General features: G+C 42.6%; 1 pseudogene; it reads left to right on the forward strand.

The window, feature by feature from the left end:
* The first annotated feature begins 368 nt into the window (after positions 1-368).
* Positions 369-20,389, forward strand: LOC146583678 (N-acetyllactosaminide alpha-1,3-galactosyltransferase pseudogene; annotated as a pseudogene).
* The last annotated feature ends 1,870 nt before the right edge of the window (positions 20,390-22,259 follow it).

Raw genomic sequence — 22,259 nt, forward strand, 5'->3', positions numbered from 1 at the left:
GCAGGTTTTAGATGTGTCCTTGATCCATCACAGCTGATTGATAAATTACCTTCTCAACATGTCTTGAAGTTCTCCAGAGGCCTGGTAATGAACTAATCATGTGATTCAGGTGTGTTGACCCAGGGTGAGTTCTAAAACCTGCAGGGACACTGGCCCTTGTGGACTGGGATTGGTGACCCCTGCTCTATGGGGAGGGAGATGGCGAAAGCTGTGCTTCAGAGAGAGAACCATAAATTCTCTCATGACTCAATCCTGGGTTTCGGTACCGCTGTAAATGATGCACGACAGAGCCGACCACATGTTCACACTTTTTGTTATTTGCTAATGCCTTTAGAGTGTGAGTATTTGAGTTGATTTTAGCAAATAGCATGAGCCTGGCTGTTTCCCCGGGGTCAGTATCCCCACCGTTACTGACGGGTGCAACCTTTTCGGTTGCGAGTGACAGGTGTTAATAAAGCGTTGCCTCTGACCACAATAACGGCACTCATTTATGGAGAATCTTCTTCTCCAAGTAACGATGGTAGATCTTTTGAGGCAACCTCACCTTTCAATCCGTCGCTAAGAGTATGTAAAAATGCTTCTCAGAATGCCTTCGCAGAGTGCCTAATCCAGAAATCCTCAGAGAAGTCTGCAACACTTTGTCTCCCCTGCTTCAAAGACATCAAAGAGTGGGCACTGGGATTTGAACCCTTATCGAAAACAGCCCAAAACTTGGTTTGGAAATTAAAAAAGGTAATTTCAGAATTTTCTTTCAACACAGCCTGGGCCTGCTTCAGAGCCTGACCGCAGAGTAGCTGGACAAAATAAGCTGTTTTTGATTCGTATGTTCTGGGTTGTTGCCAAAACACGAGTGAACACTGAGTGAGAGAGCTGGTGGTCTTTTCTAACTTACCCGAAAACAGTTCAGGCGTTGGCAGGAATCTCTCTGGTGTCTCCTGGAAGTGAAATGGCTAGCGCTTCTGGGGCATCTGTCAATTTACTTTTGAACCCCTGAAATGAGAGGATTGTGTTAAAAAATGCTTCAGTTCAAAAAAAATAAATCACTCGCTCTTCCACTTTACTCAGAAATAAACTGTTTTATGTATTCTTTTTAAAAACACCTCCATCTTTTTCTCTGTCTCTAATTAAGGTACCTGGATGCCTACCTCAAGACTTTCCTCACCTCAGCAGAACAACATTTTATGTTGGGATTACCACTGATTACCACTTATGTGTTCACAGATTCACCAGAAAAAGTACCAAACATCACACTTGCTTCTGAGCGAAACATAAAGGTTATTTAAGTGGAAAAGCATGCCAGGCGGCAAGACATCTCTATGATGCGAATCAGAACAATATCAGAAACAATAGGATCAGAGATTCGTCACAAATTTCATTATGTCTTCTGTTTTGATGTGGATCAGGAGTTTAAGGGCAGATTTGGGTCTGAGGCACTGGGTGATTCTGTGGCATTGCTCCACACCCAAATCTAAAGCCTTCATGGAAACTGGAGATTTCTACTACCATGTGTGGATCAGGGAAATTATTTTACTGCTATTGTTAATAATCAGCATCATTACCATTGCATTAATAATATAATATATAGCATTGATATTGCATTCAGATGTTTAAACAGTGTGTGTGTCTTTCAGAAAGACTAAGTTGCAGGCTGACAGGAAGTTGCAGGCTTGCAGAGCATGCTTCTGCAGAAGTGAAACCGAAAGCAGAGTCTAAGTGCAGGTTATTCTGAGGAGCTGGTTAGACAAGGCTATTTGAATAACTAGGTTATTCAAATAGCAATAAAAAATAATACAATTTGAATAACTAGGTTATTCAAATTGTCTTTTATGCTTTTATGTTCTTTTATTAAGCTTTTAGTAGAGGTTCTTGATTATAACATTTATTCAACATAGTACATATAGTTTCAGTTAGGTTATTACACATAAGGATGAGCCTTTGTTCTGGTGAAAGGTCAGAAGTGCAACGGGTGAAATGAGAGAGCATATAAGGTCGACACATACACACACACACACACACACACACACACATACACAGTAGATAGATGCATTTATAGGTGAGAGGTTAGTCATGTTTGTCTCTGCAAAAGAGGAACAGTTTTTTGTTGTCTCTGCAAAAAGAGGAACAGTTTCTTGTTGTCTCTGCAAAAAGAGGAACAGTTTCTTGCAGAAGTGTCTGCGGTTTTGGAGAAGCGCTAGTCAAAAAGGTTGACAATGTTCTTTTTAAACTGTGTTAAAAGTCATTGTGGTTTTGATTTGACGTATGCATGTATTCTGTTTGGTGACGCATGAAGGGCCGTCATTAAATTCAAACCCTGATGGTATAAAATATCTACTTATGCTTTGGTTAATCGGAGATCAGTGCTGTCTGTGAACAGGCACTGGTCTTCCCACGCGTGTATTTCATTAAAATCAATTGTTTGACCAAGCTCTTCTGGACCATGGTTGTTTGTACTCTCCTTCCTCAGTATTTGAACCCTAACATTTGGGGGCTTCGTCCGGTGGTTGAGGAGGGAGAGAGTTGGAGGTGTAGACGGAGAAATCCGGGGTCCAAGGTGGTCAGACGGGCAAACACGAGTGCCAGTGGTTGAAATGAGTGGGCATAAGCCGGCTTATCTTAAGGTAAGGCACTACCTGTTGAATTATTTCCAAAGTGTGCCAAATTGGACATTACAAATTAAAGTCTACTCACTGAAATTACTGGTGAATGTCTGCTTTGATTTTGATGAGAATCTCATGACAGTACTGAGGATTTAATGCAGTTGGACTGCTAAAAATGATTGAATGCGGTTGGACCGCTAAAGGATTTAATACGGTTGGACCGTGTAAAGCAGTTGGACTGCTGAGTGATTTTAGTATATTAGGGAATTTGGTTATTGTTTGGGGTTGGAGCCCCTATTGGTTATAAGGTTGGACCTGCTACAGTCTAACACTTTTTTGGGTGTTTTACTGTTGTTCCAAAGTATTATAAATTATTGAAGAACGCCAGTTGGACTGGTGGGAAGCGCATAGCCTGGAGTTTACGCTCCCTCCTTGTCGTGGACGTGCGACATTGACCTCTCGGCGAAGAGGGTTAGTTCAGTGTGGCTTAACTGTGGGGTACAGGGCATCCTGGAATAAGCTAGTGGTTGGACTACTTTACCGTTTGGAACGGTAATCTGCGCTTTTTTGGGCAGCAAAGGTTGGACCTTGGGTGTTGGACACTCTTAAATTGAGTTAGGGATTTTAGAGATGAGGCCAGAAACTGTTGGACAGATACTGGTTAATTGATCACAAAAAAGTTGGACTTTATCAGTTGGACCGTTAACTTAAATTTGTCGAAATTGGTTAGGCGCTAAAGCTGTTGGGCCTGACAGTGGTTGTAAATATAAGACGTATTTGTAATATAAAATAAGAGAGTTTGGTGTGAGAGGAGGCTGTGTGTCGAGTCAGCAATGCACTGACTGCCTGCTGATATTTTTAGACAGTGTGTGTGAAGATGCAAATTAGTAAGTAGTGAAATGCTTAAAACCACCGTTGGTTTTACAAATACTGCTGCAAACATTGTTGAATGTGTGTTTAAGACGCTGTTTATGTTTATTAGAGGGCTCTAAATAAAGTTTTGAGTTGCCGTAGTGGATGTATAGTAATTGACTGAGTTTGGATGTAGATATATAAATATATTCAGTGCATTGTAGATACTTAAGACTAACATATCACTTTCAGTAGTAACCTCTCTCCAGCAATAATTGCTGGTGTGTTTTATTTTTTTCAATTTCTTGTGTGTGCTGAGAGAATTAATAGAGGTTTCAATTGTTTTGGGGTTTTTTTGTTTTTTGACTTGCTCTTTCTGATTATGAAAAGCATTAAGGTGACTCCTTCAGTGAGTAAGTGACGGGCAGGTGAGTAAGTGACGGAAGTGACGGACAAGGTAAGCGACTCATGTTGTAACTGACGTCAGACGCCAGAGATTTTGGCGGAAAATTAAAGCAAATGGTAGTTTAGATTTGAACAAATTCATTTAAGCTTCAGCATTACCAAATACACTTATCAATTGTCTTATAACTAACACTATTTGTCTAAATAATCTCCAACACCCTGGAGAACAACGAGGAGAGTTTAGAGACTCTCCAAGATTACATCGATCAGTGCTTTCAGGATCTCGTGATGAAGAAGACCCCGTGTGCAGCTTCCCCGGCCAAAGCTGAGACGCCGTCGTCGAAAAGACAACGCCCGGCAGATTCCCCCGGCTCAACATCGCCAGCCGGCAAAGATATTGCCGACATATTGGAGTCAATCGACAAGCGATTGTCCAGTTTCGACGCAAGGCTGTCCTTGGTGGAGATTCTTCACCGAGAATTTAAATGCTTGCGAGAATCCCTGGAGTACAGCCAGCAGCAGGTGGAAACGCTTGCTGCTGAAAATGCCACGCTAAGGGAGTCGGTGAAATGTCTCACAGATAATGTTACCCAGCTCAATAGAGAAAATAAAAAAATAAAAGAAACAGTTATCGATCTACAAGCTCGTAGCATGCGTGATAATCTGGTATTTTCTGGTATTCCAGAAGCCGCTGGAGAGGACGCGGAGACCACGGTAAAAAGCTTCATCAAAACCCACCTGAAGCTGCCGGAGGACACTGTGAAGAACATCGTCTTCGATCGGGTACATCGCCTCGGCCCCATTCGGGCTACGGCCGGGAGACCACGTCCTATCGTGGCCAAATTCGGCCACTTCAAACAAAAGCAACATGTGAAAAGCCGCGGCAGGGAATTAAAAGGAACGGACTTCAGCGTGAATGACCAGTTCCCCAAAGAGATCTTGGAACGACGCAGGGTCCTCTTCCCAATCCGACGCGGCTTCATCCAGAAGGGCTCCCGCGCTGTCATCGCTGTGGACCGGCTGTACGTGGACGGACAGCTCCACCGCAACCCCAACATCACTCCGTGGCTGTATTAACCTCACACCAGATAAGAATCAGCTACACCATTTCCCTATCCACTCACACTAACTTGCATTAACATCTGTTTAACTTACCAGTATCAAATCGCATCTTAAAGTGTGATTTCATAGCAGAATTAACACCGTCACTCTCCGTCAGTGATTTAATTGGAATGTTTATGTTTTGTTTCTGTTTTTTTTTTTCTTCTCGTTTTTTTTTTTTTTTTTCCTCCTCTCTTTTCCCCCTCTTGGTTTTATGCTGCTCACCCCTGTCCTTGGTTTCTTTCTTTATTCCTTTCACTGCCTCGATCACCTGCTTCGACACTCATCCACAAACATCCTTTATTTCGACACATACGCACCATGCGCTCAACGGCAGCACATTTACATCAGTCAGACAGCGCACACAGTCATATAAGATACACACACACTTAAGCCAAGCCTACTCATATTAGTAACTATGCATACACAAAGTCAGACTCAGGGAGCATCTCGCCACACATTTTTTCTCTCTCTCCTTCTCTTTATTTATGAACAAGTGACGTATTCTCTCCACCTGTCTAAGCAACGCACACAGCATACATCCCTAGTTATACACAAACATCTATGGGTACACTGAGGTTCATTACATGGAATATAAATGGAGCTGGCTCCAGAGAAAAGAGGTTAAAAATATTTAACCAACTCAAAAAACTACAGGCAGATGTTGTCCTATTACAAGAGACCCACAGACCTCTTAGAGGTTCGAATGAACTTAAAACACCTGAGTTTCCTAATGTGTTCTCAGCTTGTTATAATTCTAGACAAAGGGGAGTAGCAATTTTAATACATAAAAATATTAATTTCACAGTACTCGATACAGTTATAGATCCAGAGGGCAGATTCTTAATCATTAAACTATCTATATGTGATAAAAAGCTATGTATTGCAAGTGTATATGGTCCAAATGTTGATGATCCCTCATTCTTTCACGGTTTTTTCAGTGCACTCTCTGAACACTTAGATGGCACACTTGTTCTTGGAGGTGACCTCAACCTTGGACTAAATGAAGACATGGATAGGCTCAATACAGCGGGAACTCAGCGTAATTGGCAGTCCACAAATATAATCAAACAGTATATGAGCGACTTTGGTCTTTGCGATGCATGGCGCTCCCTTCACCCCACCAGTAAGGAATATACTTTTTTCTCACATGTCCATCACTCCTACTCTCGTCTGGATTATTTTTTGGTCAGCAGCTCACTGCTGAACGACATTTCAGACACTGAGATTCATCCTATAGCTGTCAGCGATCATGGTCCTGTATCTTTAACACTAATGCACAAGAATAATACTACGCCAAGAAAAAACTGGAGATTTAATATATCACTACTTAAAGATGAAGACTTTATTAAATATTTTAAAAAAGAGTGGACTTCATATTTGAACTATAATGACACTCCCGAAACATCAGCTTCTGTTCTATGGGAAGCAGGGAAAGCTGTGATGAGAGGTAAAATAATTTCTTTCTCATCACATAAAAAGAAAAAAGAAAACAAAAATATTCAGGAATTAGAAAAAAACATCAAATCACTAGAAGAAGCCTACGCGTCCCACCAAGATCAGGAAACATTGAACAAAATACGCAAAACAAAACTAGAATTAAATGAGATAATTGATAAAAAAACAAAATTCTTAGTACAAAGACTACGCCTACAAAATTATGAACATGGTAATAAATCCGGTCAATTTCTAGCAAACCAGCTAAAAATAAATAAAGAAAAAACAACTATATGTGCTGTTCAAGATTCATCTGGGAACACAATATATGATCCGATACAAATAAACAACATTTTCAGGGATTTCTATAAAACGTTGTATTCACCACAAATAAACCCATCTAAAAAAGAAATTGATCAGTTTTTGGACAACATAACTCTTCCAAAATTATTGGACACTCAAGCAATGGCACTGGATTCACCACTGACACCAGGTGAACTCCAGGAAGCCCTGATAAGTATGCACAATAATAAGGCTCCAGGTCCAGATGGCTTTCCTGCAGAATTCTACAAAGAATTCTGGTCGATTCTAGCACCAGTTTTCTACAGAACGTTGTTGGAAATTAAAGAAAAGGGCAGACTTCCATCAAATATGAATTCTGCAAACATTAATCTCCTGCTAAAACCAGGCAAAGACCCTGTATATCCCTCAAGCTATCGTCCAATATCCCTTATAAATGTAGACCTTAAAATAATCTGCAAAGCTCTCTCAAAGAGACTGGAGAAAATAACCCCCCTCTTAATTCATCCTGACCAAACTGGTTTCATAAAAGGTAGGCACTCATCAACAAATACACGTAGATTACTTAATTTGATAGACTACTCATACAGTAAAAACCTAGAAACTACAATATTCTCTTTAGACGCAGAAAAAGCATTTGACAGAGTTAACTGGAAATTTCTATTTGCAACTTTACACAAATTTGGTTTTGGATCCTCTTTCATAAACTGGTTAAAAATATTATATAATTCCCCAACAGCTTGTGTTAGAACAAATGACCAGACATCCTCCAGCTTCTGTCTCTTGAGGGGCACCAGGCAGGGATGCCCACTCTCCCCTTCACTATTTGCAATTTTTATTGAACCACTAGCAGCAGCATTTAGACAGAATTCAGTAATTAAGGGCATAAAATGCAAGAACGTGGAACATAAAATCAGCCTTTATGCGGATGATGTGTTACTCTTTCTCCAAAATTCACAAACCAATATCTCTGGGGTGATTGAATTGATAAACTCTTTTGCAAGAATATCAGATTACTCAATTAACTGGTCAAAATCTACAGTCCTACCGATTAATTGCTCCTTCCATAATTCCTCTTCTACACCACTGCAATCGGGAAATATAAAATATTTAGGTATTAATGTTTCTCCCAAGCTTGCAGATCTAACTAAATTAAACCATATCCCACTTTTAAAGAAGGTAGAAGATGATCTGGCTAGATGGAAATGTCTACCCATATCACTCATGGGAAGGGTTGCCGCTATAAAAATGATGGTCTTACGAAAAATAAATTATTTATTCTCAATGATCCCAACTAAACCGCCACAAGATTGGTTCAGATCTCTAGATTCATGTATGTCCAAATTCCTTTGGAAAAATAAACCCCCACGTATAAGCTTAAAAACACTACAAAAGACCAAGGATAAAGGAGGACTAGAACTGCCTAACTTTCAGCAATACTTCTTAGCCAACAGGCTTCAGTTTATCTCAGGATGGCTAAAACACACCCTCTTAGATGAACCTTAGCTAGATGTAGAACAAGCACTCTGCAATAATCTAGAGATCTCAGACCTACCATTTATCAGCTCAAACATCCAACGACATGAATGCTTTAAAAGCATCAACATCAGCTCTTCTCTGACAGCATGGTGGGAGTTTCTAAAATTGACGGCGTCTTCATTAATCCCATGCAAACGTACACCTATCTGGAACAACCCTGACATATTACAAAACAATAATATGATAAACTTTTCAGATTGGAGTGATAAAGGAATCAAATATTTAGAACATATACTAGAAGGAACAGAATTTATTTCATTTGACGGACTAGTTACACAATATGGGCTCAACAAGAAAAGATTTTTAGAATATCAACAAATTAAATCCATAGTAAAAAAGAAATTTAAACCGGGTCAAGTTGAACTACAAACACCACCAAGTGTGGTTCAATTTCTTACTCTTAAACCCCCCAAATTACTATCCAAAATATACAGAATGCTTTCTAAAACAGATGAATCAATATCACTTCCTATTGCAAAATGGGAAGCGGATTTATCAGTTAACTTAGACCTAAACTTCTGGTCTCAGATTTGCTTAAAAACCTTTCATCTAATTAGAAATCCCAGTCTTCAATTAATTCAATACAAAATATTACATAGAGTGCACTATACAGGTCATCGGATGTTCAAGATGGGCTTTACGTCTACCAACAACTGCTCACACTGCCAAACCAATTCACCGGACAATTATATCCACGCTCTTTGGTTCTGTCCACCAGTTCAGAAGTTTTGGCGCGAGATATGTGAAGACTTATCGAAGTGTCTGAAATGTAACATTCCAACTTCCCCCTTAGTGTGTTTGTTGGGCAGCTTAGATAATGTAACTTCAGAAAAGAATATCGCCCATATGGTTTTCACTGCCCTATGCATAGCCAAGAAAACAGTCCTCATGAACTGGAAAAATAAAAATAATCTTAATTCTAACCAATATAGAAATTATCTATTAGATTACATTAGTCTTGATACAGCCTCTGCCACCACATCAGATCAATTGCTCTGGGCTCCTTTGATCAGCTCCATCACCTAGTGGGGGTGGGGGGTCATAGTTTGGTCCCGCCTTCACTGTTGTGATTGGTGTGGGGGTAGGGACAGGCTTAGGGCGTCGGGGGGTTCCCCGGAGGCATCTTCCTTGGGGGGCTCAACCCGGGGTAGCGGTCATGTCCGGTTAGGGGCTCTGTTGGCTCTCCGGTGACTGTTTCCTCGCGGCTGCGTGCAGCGGGGCTAGGGGAGGGTCTGTGCTGACGGGCGTGGGTTACTGACCTGGTAGCCTGGCTGCCCCTGGGTGGGTCCGGGATGGGCGTGAGGTTCTGGGGGCGCTCCGTCTCTGGGCTGGGACCCGGACCGGGCCTCGGGGGCTTGGGTCCTGGTTGGTGTGTTGCCGGGGTTGTGGGCGGGTGGGTGCATGGGGGCCCAGCCCTGGAGCAGGGTGCCGCCGGTGCGTCGAGCCACCTGGGGGGCTCTTCAACTGGTGGGGGAGATTGTCACATCTTGCAGGAGCTTTCCTCTCCTCAGGAGCTGCCTCTGCAGGAGGGGGAGATACAGGAGAGGTGGAGGAAGATCTCAGCCTGGGTGTTTATTGTCTTATGTAGTCTGGAAGATGAGTGGATGGTGGGGTGGGTGCAGTTTTCTCTGTGGTGGGGTTGGGTGGACTGTCCCGGGCTCTGTGGGGCCGGGCGGCGCTGCTACACTGGGCCCGGTCTGGATGGGCCTGGGCCCCCTTTCCCTGGCGGGTCGCGGAGTATGGGGGTGCCTACTGGGGTCAGCGGGGGAGCTGGCCCCAGGGAGGGGTCACTTGCCCCTCCCTTCCTTCCCTCCCCATCTCCAGCTGCCTCCCTCTTCCCGCTCCACCACAACCACCCACACATGCAGGGCCTTGGAGTAGGGGTATGTCACCAGGGTGCAGAGGAGGCTACCCCCCCCCCCCCCTGTCCCCTTCTGGCTGCCTCTGCCTCAATTTTATCCCACAACTTAGACATTCACATTACTCACACTCTCATTACACATACATATAGGATCTTGGGGGTGGGCACGATACACGGAGTCCAAAGTACCATCAGGGTGTACACCCCACCCCTGGCATCGTTGCCCACCTCTCAATTTTAAATACACGTAGACATTGAGGGCTAGCAGGAGGGACCATGCGCTTACCTGCTCTCTGGCAGGTAGCTCCAAGCCCTCCTGGGTTTTAAATGCACCTTAGAACACACATGCATCAACATTACAATGAGCTGGTGGAGGGAGGTTCGGAGTCTTCTCTCACCCCCGTTTTCTGCGACCTGCTGGAGCAGGGGGGCTAGGACTAGGAGGAGGAGTTGGCCGTCCGACTGCGGTCTGGAGTGTGGAGCCTTCCTGCTGCTGCGGAGTCGGGGCGGTCTGCCTCCCCCCACCGCAGGGAAAAGGGAAACACCACCTGGGTCTGGGTGCAGTTCCCCCCTCCAGGGGCGGGGGCACCTAGACCCGGTTTGTAGAGTACGCTTGGGGAGTGTGATCGTGTGTACAACGTCTCTTTATGTCTGTCTCCACGTTGGTTGAGTGTGGAGTAAGTGCATATGAGAGCATGAGGGTGGGAATGGATGTTTGTATCTGTGTGTGCCTGTATGTCTGTGTCTATATGTCAGGTTGGGTGTCAGGCGCCACCTCTCTGGGGACATCTCAGGCCCTCCAAGGTTTGGAGGCCTATCTCCCCCTACCACCACTTCCCCTGCCAGTGGCGGACCCCCTCAGACATCGGTGCGTTGGTGGTTCTTTGTGTCCGGGGATGGGCGTCCAGGTACACACCGGCTCACTCCTTGGCGGCCGCTTATCGGGGCCTGGAGCCTGGGGCTCGCTCGGGCCACTTCGGAGGTGGGGTGCCCCCGGCCTCTCGGCCTGGGGCTCGGTCACTCAGGCGCAGCTGGCTGCCGGCGGAGCTCACGGGCGCGTCACTGCAACTCCCCCTGGCTTCTGCTCCGCGGCTGCTGAGTGAGCCCTCATCTGGGACTCTCCTCAGCTCTTTCCGGGACAGTGGCGCAGCTGCCCCTCTGTTGGTCTTCCTTGGTCTCTTGTGTTCTGGGGGCCTCTGGATGTCTGGAGTTTTGATCTCCTCCACACCTGCTTCACGCCCTGGAGGACGGGGCTGTGGCCCCCCCACACCCTCTAGCAGATTATTACATGAAGGAACCTTTTAAAAAAACAAAAAACAAGCGCGTCCATGCTCACAGGTGTACACACGGGTGATCACACCCACAAACTACACCCTTTTTGGCTCCTACCTCAAAGCACACTGTGTTCTGTTGATCTTATGTGCTGCACAATAATGTTTAACATTTAGTATTTACTGTCATATTCCCATATATCATTGTGATGTTGTTTATTCTATTACTCTTGTTCTCTTCTGCTTGCTTTCTTTTTTCTTTCTCAGCAGGTGATCCAGGTGATTGATATATGCATTTTTTTTTCTCTGCCCGTTCTGTTGGTTTTTGTCTTTTGCCCTTCTCCCCCGTCCCTCTTCTCAGCTGTTTCTCTTTCCCTCTTTCTTTCTCCCCTTCTTTCCCCCAGTCAAGTCTGTACCGTATTCAGTAAGTGAAAATAAAATAAACAATAAAAGGTGAATCAAATGGACCATTACGGCAAGGCTGGGATGGTCAGTTTGGTAAAGTAAATCCGTTGGGTAATCTTTCTTTGCCTTTAGACAACAATTCTGATGGCAAAAGAGCCAAACGGGACAGGCCAAAAAAAACAAAAAAAAAACAAAAAAAAAAACAAATACTGCTGCAAACATTGTTGAATGTGTGTTTAAGACGCTGTTTATGTTTATTAGAGGGCTCTAAATAAAGTTTTGAGTTGCCGTAGTGGATGTATAGTAATTGACTGAGTTTGGATGTAGATATATAAATATATTCAGTGCATTGTAGATACTTAAGATTAACATATCACTTTCAGTAGTAACCTCTCTCCAGCAATAATTGCTGGTGTGTTTTATTTTTTCAATTTCTTGTGTGTGCTGAGAGAATTAATAGAGGTTTGAATTGTTTTTGGGTTTTTTTGTTTTTTGACTTGCTCTTTCTGATTATGAAAAGCATGTCTAAAATGTTCTTAGGAAAGCGTATTTTGAGTTATATTCCTCAACTCCTGCCACAGTTTAAGTGTGTGAATGCTGTGAGTAGTAGGTTTTGAGTGATTGGGTGTGATTTGTACAAAATAATAAATACGTAATATTAACAAAAGTTGATAGTAGAGTGAGTGCAGAAGTAGAAGTGTGAGAGAAAAGACGGTGATGTGAATGCTGACAAATGCAAAGAGTTTAGTCTATTTAAAAGGCAGTGTGTGTGAGAGGAGTATGAAATGATTGTGTGAATGATGCTACATTTTAGATCAAAAGTTAGTAGAATTACAGAGGGTTTGTAGATTGTAAATACAAAACAAAAAGAGTTTGATTAGACTGTAGAAACAGGAAATATGGCTCTGAGTGCTGTGTGAGTAACAGGAAGCGTTTGTGTGACAGGAACTGTGCATGCCCATAAAAGGATACTCACTGTCACAAGTGAGCACCCAGAGGGAAATAGACTCTAGCCAGACGAAGCAAATGGAGGTTTTAAGAAAAGAAATGAAAAGGATATTAATTTTATGCTTTAGTGTGTTAATACAGGTTACAAATAAATAAAGGTGGACTTTTCTCAACCTGGAATTTTAAGAGGCAAAACCATAGATTAACAGAATTGGGAAAAACAGGCCAGATTTTGGCTTAAAATTTTACAGCTTGACCTCCCACTTGGCCCCCATCCTGAGAAGAAGCTCAAAGGTCAGTTAATCTCCTGATGAAGACCGACAGAACATCGTGGACTTGAAGAATTAACAGCAGGCAGAAGGCAGTGCAACTGAAACCACACTGACGACACCAGCAGCAGCATGTAAGAAAAGCACACGATGCAACATGTACTGTAAATTACAGGCTGGACAGTTGAACAGTGGGATAATGAGCTGTGGGAAAGCACTGGACACTGATTTTCAGATCTGCCATGCTTGGAGTAATCTTGAAAGAGACGACTGAAAGGATGAGCAGAGAAGAAGAAACCAAGTGATGAAGCATGCACGGTGGACTGCAGGCTGGTAAGAACAGTGTGACATAACTGTTTAAAGGCACTGAATGTGATATTTTACCAGGCTGGGACCTAATCTAAAAGGAAAATACTGAAAAGAAACAGAGAAGAAACAGACTGTCTTTGCTGGAGATTTCAAGACAACAAAGGACACTGTGAGAAGAGCACAGGGGCCAGTGGGAAGGTGAAGTCCAGAGGAGTTCGAGTGACTGGAGGGTATAATTGGGTTGAAATTGAAGCCTGAACTCATGGATGGTTTAGAGATGTCCACCAGAGAAAACTAAAGAGGTAAACAAAAATAGAAAACACACATACACAAATTGTTACATGTGAAATTATTTTTGGAAAGAATCAGAAGGGAGATGGTTCGAATTAAGAAATTAGTGAAAAGATGCATGGATTAAACCTGATTATAACATACAGAGGCAATGAAGAAAGCAGCTTACACTCACTGAATATTAACATACATAGAAACCGCAATGAAGACATGCTTACACTTATACACATGACATAAGTTGGTATTTCTGACCAGAGAGAGAGAAACGGGTAGTTTAAGTACTCATGATAATAATGAAAATGTCTTAGTTGTGTTATATTCAGGGGCGAAGTAGACCTGGACCAATTCTCCACATGCAGCGGTCGGAAGAAACTTATAGGTTAACATGACTGGACATGTTAAGGCAAGTTTCTGGTTGAATTGTTTACAGCGCCATGTGTCGCTGAACCTAACAAGCAAACTCCGACCTATGTCTGAGGACCAGGAATGCTGTTATTTAAGGTGGGAACTTAAAATTTGGTTTATCAAATTTTGGGAAAGAGAAAACTGACGGCTTAAGTGGAGAATTGTGAAGGAGTCTGAAACACTGCAAAAGCAACATATGCAAAATCACATACACAAGCAGAAAACGCATTAACCTTACAAGGACAAGCTCATGAAGATTAATGCATAGACATTGATAAACCTGGCTAAGAACACAAACATACGCAATGAAAATCAGCTCGCTATTTGTATGAGTGATAGAATGGTGTGAATGTTTAATAAAATACACTCAGGGCTTGAAGTTGAGGAATAACTCAAAAGAAGCTATATGACAGAGGGAGTGAGTTATGGAAAAAAAGAAAAGTGATTAAAGTAGTTTTAAAAGAGTGATTTAGGAGTGCTCTCGTACTGAGTGATCAAAACCAGTGATCACTGTAGAAAGAAATAAAATAATTTAATAAGGTGGTAATGTTTAAACATGTATTTCTCTTGTTACGGCAACTTGTTGAGATATGACTCAGTATGCAAATTAGCTGGAGTGAGTGGTGACGCAGAAGCTTCCTGTGTGTGTGTGACTGAGGCTTTCAGGAGAGGAAGCATAGCAGACTGTTCAGAAGTGCAGATTTGGATAATAAATTTATAGTTTAGTGATGATATGTTGTCATAATGGGGTTATATCTTATGCTGAATCTAAGTATGTTAAAGTGCATAAAGGGGGCGATGGTTGTGTGCAAATTGTGTGGTTGTAACAAGACTTTCGGTGTATTGAATGGTAAATGGTAAATGGCCTGTATTTGTATAGCGCTTTTCTAGTCCCTAAGGACCCCAAAGCGCTTTACACAACCTGTCATCCACCCATTCACACACACATTCACACACTGGTGATGGCAAGCTACATTGTAGCCACTAGCCACCCTGGGGCGCACTGACAGAGGCGAGGCTGCCGGACACTGGCGCCACCGGGCCCTCTGACCACCACCAGTAGGCAACGGGTGAAGTGTCTTGCCCATGGACACAACGACCGAGACTGTCCAAGCCGGGGCTCAAACCGGCAACCTTCCGATTACAAGGCGAACTCCCAACTCTTGAGCCACGATCGCCCCTATTGAGGAGGTGAAATTATGTGAGTTGACCTGGAAGGGTGGCAAAACGTTTGTGTGCTTAAGATTTTTGAGGTTGTTGTGGTGATGGGTTGATTCTGTCAGTGAGGTTCGGGTTGTTTTTGTTTTTTGTTTTTAATAGAGGGAGTTTTAGTAAACATGGACATGTGGGGGCCCATTATTTTTGTAACAGTGCACTTAGAGAAAACCTGTCAGGTGATTTCGTTTTGTGTTTTGATGAGCTAATAATCAGCTCTTTTTCTCATGTTTGTTCTAAGCAGGCCTGGAACAGTGAATAACAGCGCTGACAAATTCTCGGGAAGAGCAAATATAAGGTGGGCTTTCCAGATTACAACTGGCTGAGGAGAAAGCTACCTGTGGGGACTGATGAGGTCGTAAGTCCCTGTCTAAAAGGATTGTAGCGATTCGATCCAGTCCAAAAGCATGAAGAACTATTTTCCTATGGAAATAGAACAAATAAATGAGCTCATTTTGCTGAGGGTGGAGAATCTGATTACTTGCGCGGGAGGCTCCACTATTAGCAAAAATATGGTGTGAATGCATGTGAGTGAATGTGTGTGACTGGATGAAGGTGGGGACGAATAAATGTGGACAAACAATTTGCCAGAAAGAGAAGGGTATACTTTGCTTTGCTTTGCTTTTCCCATAAGCAGGAGGAGTGGAAGGCTTAATTCTTGGGTTGCTGATGTTTGCTTTGAGAAAATTTCTGTTTTATTGATTGGGGTTAGATTATGGTATTATAGTATATTGTTGGGAGAATGCCAAATGCTAAAGGGGAAACATTTTTTGATAGAACTCATGTTACCATTAACTGAAGAAACACATGACTGATAACTGTTTTGTTTTAAGTTTATTTTTATGACATAGATTGGATCATGAGTGGGGAAAACTGAGCATGTTTAGTTTTGACACATGAAATGTGTCAAAAAAGGGGGAATTTGTGAAACTGAAGCAGAGATTGTTATTTTTATGCCAAGGTTAAAGGATTAAAGTAAACTGAATTCTATTTAGAAGATACAATGCCGGTGTTTTTAAAGCTGTATACAAATCTTAGAGGGAAATTGTGGGACACGTTGGCAAAAAGATACGCTTTGGGGAAAACTAGTGAAGGTTGTAGGAGTAGAAAAGGTTTGATTTCTTTTTGATATCTAGAAGAAGTGGTTATAATGTAGGCTTACACATACAGATATTATAGATTTATTTTTAGGATAAAGGGGAGAGCTTATACGTAGAAATGATTTTTTTATACATATTGCATTTTGTGCCTTTAAAGGAGTTGTGGCTCAATTCGTCTCTTGAGTGTCACGAGCCTTTGGCTAGCGCTATGATTAGCCAATATACTGTGAGGATGATATGAGTTATTGAAGGATTGCACACGCTTACAGACACATAGAGTCCATAAACACACATGACAGTATTGATTCCAGGCAAAAGGCCTCAAATTCATTTCGCGTTTAACTGAACTTGAGCTGGCCCTGTAACAAGTGACAGAAAAGAGGAACTGAGTAGGAGTTTCTTGCTTTAGAGAAGGACCAAAGGAAGGAAAGCATATATTTTGGTTAAGTCTGATAAACTAGAATTAGAAGGTATTGTTACATTAAAAGGAGCAAAATGAAATAAAAAGGCTATATCAAAAACAGGTTATAACATAGGAAATGTGAGTTTTAAAATGAAGTTAGTGTTAACACACAGGAGTTGTTTCAAGGCAGCGTTTAGCTATGATGAAATGTATGCATGAGTAATTGCTTATATGTTTAAACTTAATTGATTAAAATGGTTGTTTTCTCTTGGAGCTTTTAGTAGAATAGGCGCTTATAATGATTCTCTTGTGATCTATTGTGAAAGTTGACTTGCAGTAGCAAGAGTTCTGTGTACAGGATGTTGATGATCAGATAAGGGAGAATAGAGCGAGCGACAGGAAACGTAGGCAGGGACGTGAAAGCAGCGTTTTAAGAGTTTTAAAATGATGAGTAACGTTGAGGAATATATATAAATACAAGTCAATAAGTGAAGAACATAATTAGGATCATGCTCTTGATTAAAGAGTCCCAAACATGATAAGTTAGGGAGGCATAGGAAAAGGTGTTTTGTTTCCTTTTTAGCAAAAGAGGGTCAAGAGAGGGAGTGTGGATCAGGGAAATTATTTTACTGCTATTGTTAATAATCAGCATCATTACCATTGCATTAATAATATAATATATAGCATTGATATTGCATTCAGATGTTTAAACAGTGTGTGTGTCTTTCAGAAAGACTAAGTTGCAGGCTGACAGGAAGTTGCAGGCTTGCAGAGTGTGCTTTTGCAGAAGTGAAACCGAAAGCAGGGTCTAAGTGCAGGTTATTCTGAGGACTGGTTGGTTGAGGCTGGTTAGACGAGGCTATTTGAATAACTAGGTTGTTCAAATTGTCTTTTATACTTTTATGTTCTTTTATTAAGTTTTTAGTAGAGGTTCTGCTCTTTTTCTCATGTTTGTTCTAAGCAGGCCTGGAACAGTGAATAACAGCGCTGACAAATTCTCGGGAAGAGCAAATATAAGGTGGGCTTTCCAGATTACAACTGGCTGAGGAGAAAGCTACCTGTGGGGACCTGATCAGGTTGTAAGTCCCTGTCTAAAAGGATTGTAGCGATTCGATCCAGTTCAAAAGCATGAAGAACTATTTTCCTATGGACAAACCCTGGTTTACTCCTAAACTCAAAAAGCTGTGGCTGGAAAAGAGAAAGGCGTTCAGAAGCGGAGACAGGGACTGCTACAGAGAGGCCAAGTACAGGTTCACTAAAGAAGTGGACGTTGCTAAACACCAGCACTCTGAGAAGATGCAGCAGCAGATCTCAAAGAATGACTCGGCCTCTGTGTGTAAAGGTTTTAGGAATATCACCAACTACAAGCCTAAAACCCCCCACTCCACTGATGACTTGCTCTTGGCCAACACCCTCAACGACTTTTACTGCCGTTTTGACGAGTCATCAGGCAGCCTTCACACCTCCAACGGCCCCAACAATAGAGACACTTTGGACACTCATTCCCCCACCTCTCCCCCCTCCATAGAGCCATCACCACCTTCAAACACTTCACCTACAACACCCCCCTCCTCACCCCACACAAAAGAGGATTTCACACCACCTCCTCCCACCACAACTCTTCATATTCATGAAGCAGGTGTGAGGAAGCAGTTTAAGAGTCTGAATGCTCGAAAAGCTCCCGGCCCAGACGGTGTGTCTCCTGCCACCCTCAGACACTGTGCAAACGAGCTGGCCCCAGTGTTTTCTGGTATTTTCAACTCCTCACTGCAGGCATGTCATGTGCCTGCCTTCTTCAAGTCCTCTACCATAATCCCTGTCCCCAAGAAACCTAGGATCACTGGACTAAATGACTACAGACCCATGGCTCTGACATCTGTGGTCATGAAGTCATTTGAGCGGCTGGTTCTCTCCTATCTCAAGACCCTCACGGCCCCCCTCCTGGACCCCCTGCAGTTTGCATACAGAGACAACAGGTCTGTAGATGACGCCATCAATATGGCCCTACACTTCATCCTGCAGCATCTGGACTCCCCAGGAACTTACGCCAGGATCCTGTTTGTGGACTTCAGCTCTGCCTTCAACACCATCCTTCCAGACCATCTCCAAGGCAAGCTTTCCCAGATGAATGTGCCTGATCCCATCTGCCGGTGGATCACTGACTTCCTGACGGACAGGAAGCAGCATGTGAGGCTGGGAAAGAATGTCTCGGACTCCCGGACCATTAGCACCGGCTCCTCTCAGGGCTGTGTTCTTTCACCCCTGCTCTTCTCCCTGTACCTCCAACCACCAGTCTGTCAAGCTAATCAAGTTTGCAGATGACACCACCGTTATTGGACTCATCTCGGACGGGGATGAGTCTGCCTACAGGAGGGAGGTTGAACGTCTGATGTCCTGGTGCAGCCACAACAACCTGGTGCTGAATGCCCAGAAGACAGTGGAGATTATTGTGGACTTCAGGAAGCACACAGCTCCACTCCCCCCCATCATCCTGACTGACACCCCCATCACCTCTGTGGACTCATTCCGCTTCCTGGGTACCACCATCACCCAGGACCTGAAGTGGGAGCCCACCATCACCTCTGTCATTAAGAAAGCCCAGCAAAGGATGTACTTCCTGAGGCAGCTGAAGAAATTCAACCTGCCAACACGGACGATGATGCAATTCTACACAGCAATCATCGAGTCCATCCTCACCTCCTCCATCACCGTGTGGTACGCTGGAGCCACTATCAGGGACAAACAGAGACTGCAGCGTGTTGTGCGCTCTGCTGAGAAGGTGATTGGCTGCAGACTCCCATCTCTGCAGGACCTGTACACCTCCAGGACACTGGGGCATGCAGCTCGGATCTCAGCTGACCCTTCTCACCCTGGACACAGTCTGTTTGACCTGCTCCCCTCAGGCAGGAGGCTCCGGTCCATTCGCACCAGAACCTCTCGCCATAAGAACAGTTTCTTCCCCTCTGCTGTTGGACACATGAACAATAACCGTATGACTGTTCCCACCACTAACACATGACCCTACGCTGTGTTCACTGCATCATTCCATGTTTGGCACTGATCACCACCTGCACTCATGTATATATCATGTATATATCTATCTACTTAGCACTTTTAATTCTTATTCTTATTCTTATTTTTATTTTCATGTTTATTTAAGCGTAATTTATGACAGTATGTTTGCACTGAAGCACGGCAGCAATTTCCTAATGTTGTAAACCTGCTCAACATTTGGCAATAAAACCCATTCAGATTCTGATTCTGATTCTTATTCTGGTTAATTGGAGATCAGCGCTGTCTGTGAACAGGCGCTGGTCTTCCCACGTGTGTATTTCATTAAAATCAATTGTTTGACCAAGCTCTTCTGGACCATGGTTGTTTGTACTCTCCTTCCTCAATATTTGAACCCTGACACATGCTGCTATCTTTGGAGGACTGTGGCAAAATGTAAAGCATTTGGTAGATGCCTGTTATCTGGGTATTATGGAGGATAAAATAAATAATGTGGAAGCTCTGTGGCATGATGAGAGCCATCTAAACAAGTACTTTTGGATTCATAAACCAAGCAGGCTGCTGTCTCCAGAGTACTGCTGGGACCAGAGCATTTGGGACAAGCGTGATATACTTGTCACCCGCCTAGTGTGGGCACCAAAACATTATGACACACTTCGTAGTGGGTAGACTGGACAGGAAATTAAAATTAGAATCCTTTTGTGACAGAAGTGCAAGCTTGTTGTTGATTTTATATTGGTTTCTTTTTATGTTTATTGGTTTACACATTCACCAAGCAGTGCACCAAAGGACAGCCACCTCGAGCACCAGTCTCCTCCACCACCAAGCAAACGGCCTGTGTTTCTGATGGTAGCTTTGAGTGTTTCTATGTGAAAACCTTAGACAAACTTTTCTTAATGAGCATAAATCAATGTGTGTGCTTTTGTTTTTTTAATGGTATATGAGCCCTTTGGAGTGAGAAGCCATTTTCTGTTGAAACCTGTTGGAATTGGTATTTTTTATATTATCATTTGTGCTAAGATATATAGCTATAGAATCGTTGCCTTTATGTGTCCTAATATGGCTATCATTATGAAGAAAGAGCCAGACAGTCAGAGGATTTATTTTCAACCTTCTAACATTTCCAGTATCTGTGTCTGTGCTGACAAAATGTGCTTTCTTTATTTAGAATGCAGCTTAGTGCAGAGATTAGCTATGTTACACATTTGGAAAGTACCATGTTCTGTTCTTTTAAGGTGCAAGACTTCACACCTTTAACTGTTCATTTGAGATATGACCTATTGCAAGTTCCTGTTTTTATAGGTTAGCAAGACGCTTACTTCTGCTTTGACCATACCTCATACACACAAGTTAAGTTCATTGAAAGATGGTATGTCTATGTATGGTATGGCTGAAAACACACAGACACACATGCACACCCACACACAGAGAATACAGACATTGATGTTGCTCAGATATGCCTGCTTAAGACTGTCACGTGTATTTGTAATTGCATATTCATGTATGTGACAATAAAAATGGCAGTGACAAGGGAGTCAGTCAAAGTTGGCCGAGTTCAGATGAAGGAATCTTTTCCTCAACTTTGGCTAGACTGGCACCACAAAACACTGTGCAGGTGATGGTCTTGTGTTCCAGCGGGGTTTGTGCCTAGATAAACCCAACAAAACCCATTTTATCTTATTTTCCACAGTAGGAATTTAGGCAAGCAAATTTTCTTTTGTTTGACTTTCATTTTGACTTGGCAACATTAGGGACCTTTAGAGATCTTTTGTTCGTTATTTTGGCATAGCTCAGTGCTGAAGTCAATAAACAGCTGTATAGCAGTTGCTCAGAATTTTGTCTCTTTTATTGGATGGAGTTGGAGTGGAGGGTCATATTTCCCATTAAGACCAGATTAATCCTTCCCCAGGGATATAACAATCAAAGTTTCCATTTTTCCACTACCTACTATAGAAATATTTATTCAAACATTTGTCTAGTCAATGAACTACCAGAACTTTTTTTTTCTTTTTTACACATTTATTATGTAGAAAAACTGAGACTTGCAGTTAAAAAATTGTACATCTTTTCCGCATATTAGACCTTCTCAGGGAACTGTAATTAAATGTCTGGCCCTCAAGATAAGTGTGTGCTGTATTTGGGGGATGATGTAAAAAAGTTTTCCCATATCAACTTAGTAAACACAGAGAGAAAGCTGGATTCAGTAATACGAGACATTACTAATAAATATGATCTTCTAATCTAGCCAACAGGATTTGTGGTCCCTCTAAAATCTGTAGAGGAAGTCTGTTTAACTCTTGCGTACGTGTCAAATGACTAAACATGTTAAGACTTACAAGTTATTGTGGAACCTACATGAAAATGAAATAGTGTATTTCAGCATATTCACAATCTCACCCCTGAACCACACACCCCAATACTTATCTTGGACCAAACCTGTGTCATTCTGCTGACCTCAGATCACCTTAGACCTGTCCTGCTGTGGATAATGATGTATTATTCATAGGCTGCCACCATCTGGCACATCAGTTTACCCAGC

Source organism: Mchenga conophoros, linkage group LG1, assembly GCF_057382185.1.
Source record: "Mchenga conophoros isolate Kocher_MC1m ecotype Shallow Benthic linkage group LG1, M_conophoros_male_GT1.1, whole genome shotgun sequence".
In the NCBI taxonomy this organism is placed as follows: domain Eukaryota; kingdom Metazoa; phylum Chordata; class Actinopteri; order Cichliformes; family Cichlidae; genus Mchenga; species Mchenga conophoros.